Source organism: Choloepus didactylus, chromosome 17, assembly GCF_015220235.1.
Source record: "Choloepus didactylus isolate mChoDid1 chromosome 17, mChoDid1.pri, whole genome shotgun sequence".
Lineage (NCBI taxonomy): Eukaryota > Metazoa > Chordata > Mammalia > Pilosa > Megalonychidae > Choloepus > Choloepus didactylus.
Window position 1 is genome coordinate 75,494,714 of NC_051323.1, and position 10,605 is coordinate 75,505,318.

The following is a 10,605-nucleotide window of genomic DNA, read 5'->3' on the forward strand; positions in this document are numbered from 1 at the left end:
TCTGTCCTATACGGATTGAGCCAAGCGCTGTGCCCGAGGTACCTCGGTGCTGCCCTCAGGGCTGCATTCCGGGTCAGACTCTCCCTCCTGGGTTGAACTCCTCCACCAATGGGGCACTCACCACCTTACAAAGCAACCACAAATCCCACCATGGTACTGGCTTATTCTGCCGCCCAGGGCCCAGGCGGCAAGTCAGCACCTGCTGTGCCTACCGGTAACAATGTGGGCTCACTCCAGTCGCCTCCTGGGGCTACTGTTTGCAACAGAAAGTGACTTACAACAGCCGATAGCTCCTGCTGAGGAAGACATCCCCATTCCCTTCCCCAAAAGCATCAACACTTTCGTTGTCTGAGCCTCCACCCTCTTCGTGCACCTCTAACCACAGGACCTAGTTCTGCAGAGACACATCTCAGAGCAGCCTGAAAGAGGGTCGCCTAGCTCCTCAATGTCTCAGTGTCGCCGAGTGTGTCTCGATTAAAAAAAACCACCACTAATAAATAAACATTTTTCTATAAAGACATTACAGGTACATCAGTCCCCTCTGACACCACTCCAAATCCACCGCCCCAGAGGCAAGGACTATTATCACATTGGGTGAAGTCTTCTAGAACTTCCTCTGTGCAGTTGCATAAATGTGTATCCATGATGTAGAAAAATGTGTAGTTTTGTCTTATGAGTGTTTTTAAATAAACAACACAATTCTAATTGTTCTATTCTGCAACTTCTGCTCCACAAGGTAGCTCAGAGATCTTTTCAAGTCAGAACACAGACCAGCTTCATTCTTGTACCTGCTGGGCCCAGAGAGGTTAAGCAAGTTGCCCAAGGTCACACAGCAAGTCAACACCATTGCTTCCGACACCCATAAATCCATCCAGTGCACTCAGCATAGCCAGTATCTGCCTGGGAAGCTCTGTTCCCAGGCTCGGCAGTTGCAAAAAGGCCCCCAGGGCCTTGTTTTCAAAGGAAAAATGGAGCAGAAAATATTTTTAACTACCGGCCTCCCCCCCTTGCTCCTGCTGCTCCCCTACCCGGTGCTAGCTGTCCAGGAGAGGCCGGCTTGACAGTGGCATTTGCAACTCATGGAAAACAACACATGCCCGAAATAGATGATACCCAAGCTCAGGAATGGAAAAAATTGGCAAATGGCTTCAAATGCCTCTTTTAGAAAAAGACAAGAATAGTCTTCGGCCTGTGGGGAGCTGCTGGGGGTAAGGAAGAGGGGAGGAGGTGGTGCTGGGATAGCACCCCAAGCTCCTGCTCACTGGCTCTGGGCCACTTTCCCCAGGGCACACCACATCTACACCAGACTCCTCCCTGCAAGGAGCACCCTCGGCCCCACCCTCCAGCTGAATTTGGATCCTTTGTTGGACTGGGCCTGGGCTGGAACCCCCACACCCACCTCAAAGTCCCAGCAGGGTGGAAACCAGAGATCCTGCACTTCCTGAGTCCAGAGGGTGAAAGTCAAATTCTCCTGGGGGCAGGAAGCAAGAAAGACAATTTGGTTTTCTTCCCCTTTCAGCTGTGTAGCCTTGGGCACGTCACTTAACCTCTCGGAGCCCAGGTCCCTCATATGGAAAGCTGGGGAAATGCTCCACCCATCCAGCCATCCATGTTTGGGTCCTACTATGTGCCTGCACTGAGCTAGGCACTGAGGACAGCTGTGGCCAGAACAAGACCCTAACCTTGTGGGGCAGAAGATGGAGCCTTCGCCAACCCCACAGGCAGCCGGGAATTACTTGTCTTTCAAACCATGACTGACCCAGGGCCTGGTACTCGGAGGAGCGGAAATGCCTTTGCCCGTGTTTGCGCCATCAGGACCTCTCGGAACGTCTTATGAGGCTTGTTCCATTTACTCCCTGCCCCAGGAGGTGGGCCCTGGGCTCATCCCCATGTTACAGATGAGGACAGTGAGCAACAGGGAGAGCGGGGCGAGCACACAGGCGCCTCCACATCAGCAGGGGTGAGGCCAGGCGGGCTGTGTGCAGAGCCCTGCGAGCCTGAGGGCCGGGACGTGGACGGGGGGTCCGACCCAAGGCGCCCGACAAAGGCTCTCTCAAATGTGAGGCCTGCGTGGCACGGGTCCTTACAGTGCCATCTCAGCAGAGCCTCCCAGCTGCCCGGTAGGGCTGCCCCAGTTGACGGATGGGTAAACTGAGGCCTGTGGAGGTTGAGTGGCTTGCACAAAGACTGCACAACCAGGCTTCCCCCGTAGGACCTCCCATTACAGACGGCTTCCAGGAGCCCCCAGCCCGACCCTGCCCTGCCTCCTGCACACAGATGCCCAGGGGGACGGGGTCTGGCCGGGCCGGAGGGAACTACACCCCCCAGGAGGCCGTGCGAGGGCCATGGGGGCGGAGCCGCAGCGGGCACCGGGCTGTCATTTCTTGGTAGGAAAAGAAAAGAATTGCAGCCTCCAGCGTCACGTCTAGGAATAGCCCCAGAGCCGGGCCAAGTCATTATAGACGATGAGTAATCGGATTAAGTCATTTCTTTAAACACCATTCCTTGTAAGAGAATTAAAATATCGGCTGACATCAGAGCGAGCGCAGCGGGCACCAGGAGCCCCATGGGGGGCGCACTGGGGGCTGGGGCAGGGGAAGCTGGCCGGGCCTCAGTTTACCCCGAGGATTACAGCCTCAGAGAGCTGATGACCCTCGTGGGGGTGAACCCGTGAGGTGAACAAGCAAGAGGGGACTAGACAAGACGGGCCGGGGCTCCCTTTCCTTCAGTGCCCCCCCACCGCCCCCTCTCCGACCCCCATTGACATCTGACACTGACACCTGCAGACCTCCTGCCAGGAGCCAGGGCCAGGGACCCACCTGGGGACACAGGGAGAGGAGCGGTGTCCCCAAAGTCCCCAGGAGAGTCATGGGGAGGGGGCAGGGAGTGTCTTATTTTCCATTTAATTTTCACTTCCCTTTAGTTGCCATGAATTTGGAGGACACGGGGCTGGGGGAGCTGCCAGTCGGGTTGGGGATGGGGGCGATGGTGTCTCTCCAGGGCCAACAGCATGAGTGGGGTCCCAGCTGTGGGCTGGCCAGACCCAGCTCACCCTCGGGGACCCTACTCGGATCGTTGGCAGGTAAGACCACTGATGCCCAGAGGCCTCCCGCTGGCTTGCGACGCGGGTCTCCAAGGCACACGGAGTGAGGCACGCTGACTCCACTCCTAGCTCCGGACACGCATGAACTCTAGTAATGAGGTAGGCACTTAAGGCAAAAACAACTGATTGAGGCAAAATTCACATACAAAATGAACCATTTCAGGTGAACAGCTCAGTGGCATTTAGTACATGGATGATGTTGTGCAACCACCCCCTCTATTTAGTTCCAGAACATTCTCATCACTCCCAAGTCAAACCCGCACCAGCCCTCTCGCACTTCACCCCTGCACCCTCCCGTCTGAGCTCTGTCTTGACTCAGAACTTATCTCCTCCGAGTATTTGCTATCAGTGGAGTCCTATGACAGGTGACCTCTAGGGCCTGGGCTCTCCTACTTAGCACATGTTTTGGAGGTTCAGCTGCCCCGTAGCATGCACCAGCACCCCCTTCCTTTTGTGACTGGGCAGCATTCCACCGAAAGGAGAGACCACATTTTATCGTCACCCGTCATCCACTGCTGACACTCGCCTTCCACACGTGGCCTCTTCCCTCTGGCTATTGTGACAACTGCTGCTATGGACGCGCCGGCCAGGGCGCCCAGTCCCCGCTCTGGTTCTCTGGAGCGGGCTACTAGCAGTGAATTGCGGGGTCACCTAGTGATTCTGTGTTTACCTTTCTGAGAGCCTGACCAACTGTTTTCCCCAGCGGCTGCACCCCTTCACATTCCCACCAGCAGTGCATGACGAGGGCATGTTTCAAAATGCCTGTTCTACCAAAGGGCCCCCTGAGGCGCCGGGAGCTTCCCAAGGTCCCAGGGCTGTGCCTCAGCAGCCCAGCCAGCCCACCCGGATGGCACCCCCAGGCCACAGCCAGGCAGACTGTCTGCCCCCCCACCTCGTGCCAGTGGAGTGACCTGGACGAGTTACCCTCTCTAATCCTAAAGTTTCCCCCAAGTAAACTGGGGTTACCAGTGTCCACCTGGGAGAAGGGACAGAGGCCTTCACCAAATGGGTAATCCGTTGTGGCGGTGGAACCAGATACAGTTTCCTTTGCCAGGGATAGCGGAACCCAGATGGGGCAGATTCTGCATGTTTCTAAGCCATCTCTCAGCACATTGGCATCTGCCTTCTGCCAGGGGACCCAGCCCCCAGCCATGCGCCCCCCGCACAGCCCTGCCCTGTGTCCACCTGAGGTGGGTGGGGTGGTGGTGGGTGGGACACTGCTCTGATTCCTGCTCCCAAAATGAACTCCCGGAACCTTGCTGATATCCAAACTAAAGCTTTTAGGTTTGGCACTGCCCCGGGTCCGTGAGCTTCAGGAGCTCAAGATCCCGTGGAAGATTCCTGCTCTCCCTGCAGCTCCCCCCACGATGAAGGCCAGGCCTCTGCACTCCTCATCTTTGTGTTATCCACTGTTATCCACCCAAGGCCTGCCCACCCTTCCTGACACCCCAACAATATTTGCTTGGAACAGTACCTGGCGGGGAGAACCCGAGGCGAACTCAGATCTAAAATGGCCCTGTCTGCGGTCCAGGCTCCCCTTCCCTGACACTGCCCCCCAGGAGCAAACCATCTCCCCTCTGCAAGTCCCCCTGGCGTGGCTGTGCTGCCGCGCTTGTCCGGGAAGGGTGTGTGGGAAGCCCAGGGAGGGAAGGGGCTTGTAGAGTTCCCACCTTGGGCTCAGGGATCCCAGAGGAGGCAGCGAGAGTGCAGAGGAGGCAGGGGACATAGTAAGTGCTCAATGAAAATCTGTGGGGGGAATGGAGGACATTTAAGGAGAGGAAGGAAGGAAGAAGGGGGAGGATACCCCCACCCTGCCCCCCACCCCCGACATGCCTTCTAGCCCCTCCTTGGGGCAGGACATCTGGTGGGGTTTCCAGGCTTGAGGTCACACATGCTCCTTTCTCCCTGGAGTCCCCAGGCTGGGAACTCTGGTGGTCCCTCCACCCCAGGGCCCAGCTTGGGCACCCCCTGCTGCTGCTGGGCCCTGGGTAGGGGCCGTGGGCAGGGTCTTAGGCCCCACGAAGCAAGATCAGGACCCAGGCCCCTGGTGGCCTCACTCTGGTGAGCGTGGAGGCTGCTGGGGGCTGAGCAGCTCTGCCCCAGCCGAGTGGGGAGGCCATGGCACCCTTTTCCATAAGACAACAAAGTGCCCCAAATTGGTTAAGGTTAACTTCACACTTGTTTCCTTATCTATAAACTGGGGACGATCTGCTGGCAGCCCTCACACCTTCCAGAGCAGTTCTCAGTATGGGTTGAGCGTGTGTTAGAAGGGTCTTAGGGTGCCCGGCACGGTGCATTCACCTGAAATATCAGCCCTCAGTCAAAGCCCAGGGTCAAGGAGAATGCGGGGTGGGGCGCAAGGCAGGAGGGGGGTCCTAGGCCCAGCTCCAGCCCGGCAGCAGACAGGCCCTGGGGTCCCAGCAGTTCCCTGCCCACCCACCTTCCTGCCCTCTGCAGGCATGGGTGCTTATTTTGTCGGTTTGGGGGCCTTTTTTTTCTTCCTTAATAAGGACGGGCACACGAACCCCCCACATTCTGGTAGAGTTTTGAAACAGCTCAGAAGTGCTCCGTCCGCTTCTGAGTCAGTGGCAGGAGCAGCAGCAGCCGCGGGGTGGGCTGAGAGCGGGTCTGCAGAACACCAGCCGGCAACGCTGGGGCCCCGGGGATTTGAAACCGGGGCTCGAAAATGTTAGGGTGCCCCGGAGTGGCACCGAAGCCTGGGGGCCCTGGGGAATGCAGGGGCGGGGCACTAACCCCAAGAGGGTCACGAGGCCCACCCCCCTCCGGTCATTTGAAATAAAAACAGCCCTGAGCGGTTCAGTGCGTGTAAGGAAGTCCCACAGGCTCTGCCTTTTCCCGGAACGGTGAATTCAGGGCTTGTTTGGAAATATCAAATTCCTTCCAAGCATTTTTCTCTTTCTATTTTGGTGCTTTGGAAGCACGTGCTTGGGCGACCAAGCCCCCGCCCCAGTCCGCAAGGACCCGGGAGGGCGGTCAGCGCGGGGGGAGGGGGAGGGGGAGGGGGCTTTCGGCGCCCGGGGCAGGGCGCACCCCCCACCCGCGCCGGCCAGCTCCGCCCCCGCTCCGGGAGGGGTGCGGGGGGGTGGAGCGGGCCTGAGGGTCCCGGGCGGCCGCGCTCCCCCTCCACCCCCCCCAGCTCGCGGAGCCCGGGGAAGGCAGAGCGGGGGTTTCGGAAAGCGCTTTCCATCCCCAGCCGGATCTGAGTCAAAAGGAGGCGCTTGCTCAAACCGAGAAGATGCTTCGGTTAGCCAAAGCCGCTAAGATTCCTCCGGGGCCCGAGGGACTGCCAGGCAATGGGCTCCGGGCCGGCGGACCCCCGGTCCCTCGGGCCTCGCGGAAAGCCCGGGAAGGGGGGGCCAGGGGGGCTGGGGCGGGGGGAGGGGGCGCGGAGGAGGCCGCCCCTCCAGCCTGGGGGTCTCCGCGGGCGGTGAGCAGGACCCCTCCCCGTCCCACTCTCCGCAGGCCTCTGTCCCCTCCCCACCATTCTGCGAATTCCTGCTCACCCCCTGGGGGTGGAGGTGAGAAGCTTTTCAGAAAGTGTTCTGGAAAGCTCCTGTTGGCAGCCCTACCCCTCCTAGAACAGGCCAGTTGCCCGTTGTGGAAACCAGCTTGAAACCAACTTGCAAAGACCCTTTCCAGTGGGCTGCACCTCGGGCCGGGTTGGCAGCCCTGCCCTCCGGCCCAGCTAACAAGCTTTCGTCAGCTGACCTGCACCTACGGGAGAAATGGGGCTTGACGCACACCAGCTAATCCTTCTCTCAGGCCAGGCGGCCCGGGGGAGGGGTCGCGTGGGGCCTGGGGGCTGCCCTCCCCAGCTCGCCCGCCTGAGGTTCCCCCTCCCGGGGGGATTCTGTCCCTCCAAACCCCGACCGAGCTGCAGGGGGGCAGCCCAGCCCCTGCCGGCTGAAGTTCCTTCTGACTCAGGACAGGTGTGGGGCAGATGCTGACGGCGCCTCCCCCGGCCCCCAGAACACCTGGCCTCGGCCTGCCGCGGGGCCCCTGGGCCCAGCTCGCCATCTCAGCACAAAATTCGCCCCGTAAGCAGCGGCGTCGAGAACGCCCGGCTGCTCTGGGGCGGAGCGTCCTGCAGATGGCTGCGGTGGCGGCATCAGGGCCTGGCTGGTGCGTTCCGGACGCAAGGACCCGGCAGGGCACGGCCAAGGTCAGAGGCGGACACTCAGGCCGGCCACCCGGGGGGCACCTAGCAGAACCCAGCTTCCCAGGACCACCCACTTCAGTTGCTGAACTTTGGGGAGACCTGGGCCGGGTGGGTGGGGGGCAGCAGGCACCAAGTTTGCCGGGGTGGTGGGGGCCACCCTGGGGGCTTGGAGCAGCAATACTGGTATTTCATACTGTAACAAGTGCTTGGGAGCCACGGGGACACTGCCAGTCCCTGGGGGCAAAGGGCAGCCTTCCTGCTTGTGAAGTAGATGGGGGAGGCAGGAGGGGGCTGAGAACCCGGGACTGCTGCCCCTCGGTCCAGAAAGCCTTGAGGGGGGAGAGGAGGCGCCAGGCTCCCACCCTGGGCTCTGGGATGCTCCAACTTGGGGCGCCCCAAGCCCTCAAGGACGGCAGTCCTGGAATCATAAATTAAATCCATGGGATTTCCTGCTATTTTTGAAGGGGACCGGCTGGAGGGTTAGACCAACACAGGGCGAACAGCCCCCAACAATATTATCTCGACACCCCCAACAGGGTTTTGTTTTGTTTTTTTTAAAATCCTATCATCAACATTTAAAAAATGAGAACTGTGAAAACTTCTGGACTTCTGACTTCTCTCAAAGAACTGGATCTGCTCCCACTGGGCGCATGGCACCCCCAGGCTGAACTGAGGGGCTGCTGCCCTTTTCCTTGGGGGCAGGGGTGCACCCCGGTTCCCACAGGCCCTCGGTGGCCTCCCCACCTCTGAGGCCATTCCTTACTTGTTTTGCTCAGCTTTGCTGTCTGCCAGGCCCCAGGGGGATTGTCGTTTGCTGATCTTAAGCCTAAAATATTTCCTATTGGGCCCTTTACAGAAAATGTTTGCGAATCTCTGATTTTACAGATGGGAAAACTAAGGGAAAGTGACCGGCTCAAGGCCCCCCGCAGACTGGCTGCTGAGATGCTCCTTTCCTTCATCACTGCAGGGAGTGGAGGGAGGTGGCAGGGTAAGCCTGGGTCAGCACCCCGCCCCCAGGAGGAAGGAGCTGGGGAGGGCACCCAAGTGCATGCTTTGTCCCCCATCCCCGGCCAGTTGCTTTGAACGAGGTATGTTTTGCTACCTTTACCTGGGGATCTCCAAGCACCTGATGAATTCAGAGAAGACAGTTGCTGGTTCCTGTACATTTTCCCCCTGTGGTCAGGCCTGTTTGTCAAGAGTCATCAGGGTGTGCGTGTACCCATGTGCATGTGTAGCGGGGTTCTGGGGAATTGAGGGTTAACTGGAAACCTGTGTTTTTATCCCTTGTTGAAAATCTTTCTACAAATGATGAGCATTTCCCCAACTTAGAATTTCATGAAAAGTTCCACCACTTTCTAAATATATGCCCTTGGTCAAGTTACCTAACCTCAGTAACCTCAGTTTCCTGATCTGTAATGAGGCAGTGATACCTCTCAGGCAGGTTGTGAGAAGAACTTGAAATAGGGGCGAGCATAGCACCCAGCGTGTGTGCTCGGCAAGTGGAGCCTCCAGCTATGTAGTTACTGCAATTAGCCAGGGAAAGAGCTGGGAGCCAAGCCAGGGACTTTGCAGAGATTCAGGATTATGGTCTGGAGGTCTTTGCATGTTCTACATGTGCTGACAGAGATTGGGTGAAGCTGGCACCAATCTGCAGTTCCTCTCCCAGCTAAGTCCTCCAGGGAGATGGGTTTCCTCAGATTTGCTGCAGGGCTGCAGGCAGTGGGCGGAGGTCCTTGGTTCGGGGCTTGTATACTTGGAGTCTGACGCGCCGCCTCTGGGAATCGGTCAGGGGATGGAGGGCGGGGCTTGGACTCAGCCTTCTCTGCATTCCACTCCCACCCTAAAGCCCCACGCTCACCCCCACACCCTCCCTACCCCCACAGTGTTTTCATCCCCTCTGCACACAGCCCAGAATCCACTACCATGTCAGCGAGCCAGCGGGGAAAAGAGACAAAGAGAGCCTGCGTGCACTGAGAAAGCAGGGAGGCCTGGGGGCAAAGGACGTGCTGGTCCAGGGAGAAAGCTGGGTGGGCGCTGGACTCCTGACAGCTATACTAGGACTTGGAGGGAACGGGTCTGGGTCTCGGCCCCGACCTCATACATTCTGGGAAGCTTCTTCTCACTGGCCCCAGATGGAGCAGTAAAGGCGGCTGGCCCTGAGTTGGGGAGATATGGGACCCCGAGCTAAACTGCCCCTGCTGCAGGGAGGTGGGAGGAAGGCAGCCGGGCTCGCCTCCCTGCAGGGCTCGCTGTCCTCTGCTGGGACCCCCACTGCTTCAGCCACCCACCTCTTCAGAGGATGAGGCCTGGGTGACAGCTGGTGGCAGGAGTCACGGCACAGGGTTCAGAATCAGATCATCTCCCAGGCCCGCCCCTTATCACGTGGCCACTCTGGGCCCCGCATCCCTCATCTGTAGAAGGTCACCTGCTGGCGTTGATGTGAAGACCCAATGAGAGCAATGGGTGAGAAATTAGCACTGTGCAGGTCGCTAGGCTTGCACCTGCCCTCTCCTCAGGCTGCAGAGTGGGGCGCACGGCACAGGGCCTTACAGACTGGGTGGGGTGGGGTGTTGCGCTGTAGGTATTGGTTTCTGGGATGGCAGGATAAAGGCTTTCTCTAGTTCTCATCTGGGTTCAGTCCCTCCCGGCCGCTCCACATTTCCCCATCTCCCCCTAAACCCAGCACACCCCAGGCCCCCATGGCCTTCACCGAGGCCCACCAGGCTGGCACGGGGCCTTCTGAAGGCATCATTGTTGTGGGGCCCCACACCCCTTAGACTTGCTCTTCCTCACCTGGAGGAGGGAAGGCCATTTTCACAGGCAGTGGGGGATGCCCAGCCACCTGGAGACTCCCTGCAGGTGCCCAGGCTCTCCTGCACACAGCAGAAGCTGGAGGGGTGCGGAAGGCGGGAGGGATGCCCAGGCGGGTACTGCATGAGAGGACAGACAGCCTGAGCACGTGCTGTGTGCAGAAACAGTGCACAACGCTTTCTTCCTATTGATAATAAGAATACCACGCTATGTCTGCAGAACGGGGGAAACTTCACAAGCACTGTCCTACACCAGCTTGCTTTCATCCTCGCCACACTCGTCCTGACTTCAGAAACGGTGTAATTCAGTTGTGGAGAGAGGTGTGCGCAGCAGCTAAGCAATGCGGTGAGGACAACGAGAAGGGAAAACCCCTGACCTGGAAGCACTGCGGTGAGGACTTGAGCAGGTCCCACAACAGGAGGCCATCAGCACCCGCAGCCAGCTTTCCTCTTAGGGGAGAGGACCAGGGACCTGATTCTGACAGCGCTTTCCAATGCACCCAGCTAAAAAA

At 58.8% G+C, this 10,605-nt stretch overlaps 1 long non-coding RNA gene across 1 annotated transcript; it reads left to right on the forward strand.

Moving 5' to 3' along the window:
- The first annotated feature begins 7,150 nt into the window (after positions 1 to 7,150).
- On the forward strand, positions 7,151 to 10,377 carry LOC119512303. Its single transcript, XR_005212358.1, has 3 exons — positions 7,151 to 7,286; positions 8,169 to 8,271; positions 10,314 to 10,377. It is a non-coding gene; the product is annotated as an uncharacterized LOC119512303 (long non-coding RNA).
- The last annotated feature ends 228 nt before the right edge of the window (positions 10,378 to 10,605 follow it).